A 1,305-nucleotide genomic window follows, 5' to 3' on the forward strand; every position below is an offset into this window, starting at 1 on the left:
AGTCAGGCCCCCTACCTGTGGCAGTGCCAGACTGAACAATGTTAATCTGGAGTAGAGGTTGCTTTCACACTCTGAAGAGTATAATGTTTGTATATTCAGCTGCCTGCCAGGATAACTAACTAGTAACTGACTCCTAGTGACCAGCAAGGCACTAGAGGGTCAGGGTGTGCTGCTGGGCTGCAAGTGCTGTGGGCCCTGGTGCAGGGACAGCACACAGCATGGGCTCCAGCAGAAACTAGTGCTTGGTCTGTGCCTGCCTCATGCAGCAGAGCCAGGACTGAGGCAGTCATGGGTCTCACCTCAGTGGCTGGTAAGAACTGGGGGTTGTTAGCTTCTATGGGAGACAGTGAACCTCCTGCACTTGAGGCACTGAAGGTGACGTGGGTTTGAGGATGAGGGGCTGAAGCTGGATTTGCATGCAAAGCCTTGAGCTTGGCTATTCAGATAACTAGGTAAGTCAGTCTATGGCCCTGTTTTTAACAGGTTAGAGCAGACCATATCTGGAGGTCCCTTCCAACCTAGAATTTTCTGAATTTTTTTTCTGAACTCATACCTGTCTATGTGGGAAGAGTAATGGAGAAGCCTTGGTGGTCTCTGAAGAAGACTGCTAAGATACCAAGCTCTGAAGTTCCTGCCATGGATTATCTTGCTGCTGCGGAGCTGAGTTCTGTAGAGCCATGGAGCAGAGTTCTTTGCACTGTTCTGCAGGGGCCACCCTTAAGGACTCGGTACCTCTAGTTCGGTGCTGGCCGTAAGAGAGACCTGGAGTGACTCCTGCCACACCTCTGAAGCATCCTGTCTTTTTTCTGGTGACAGGGTTCGTCAGTCTGGCATCAGTGCCTTTGAGCTCCATGCCTCCAGAGATAATCCTCCTGCACGGGGGAGTGTAGGGGACAGAGCTGTGACAGAAGGTCTCTGCATGCAGCCACAGTCAAGGCAGGGTGGTTCCAGCACTCCAGGTTTTTGAAGCAGGGACGCCAGTGTGTTACACAGTTCCTGGTTGTGCTTGTTATTCTGTTTCCTGTTCTTGAGAGGCCTTCTGGTTTCAGGTTGGCTAAGGCCTGCCACCTTTGTGTTCTGCGGGCCTGGCACTGACTCATTCATTTGTCCCCGGCTGCGTCCCTCGACGACAGCGAAGAGAGGGAACGATGGTTCCCACCACGTCTCTCACCCTGCTTGTTGAGCACCAGAGCAGAACCAGCTCTGTCCCCAGGCACGACACTGCACCATCACCTGGCCGGGAGGGACGCAGCAGGTGCTGCGGTTCCCCCGCTGGGCCGGGCCCCGCGCTCCCTCCTGCTGCTG

Source organism: Chaetura pelagica, unplaced genomic scaffold (assembly GCF_000747805.2).
Source record: "Chaetura pelagica isolate M959 unplaced genomic scaffold, ChaPel_1.0 scaffold117, whole genome shotgun sequence".
Taxonomy (NCBI): Eukaryota; Metazoa; Chordata; class Aves; order Apodiformes; family Apodidae; genus Chaetura; species Chaetura pelagica.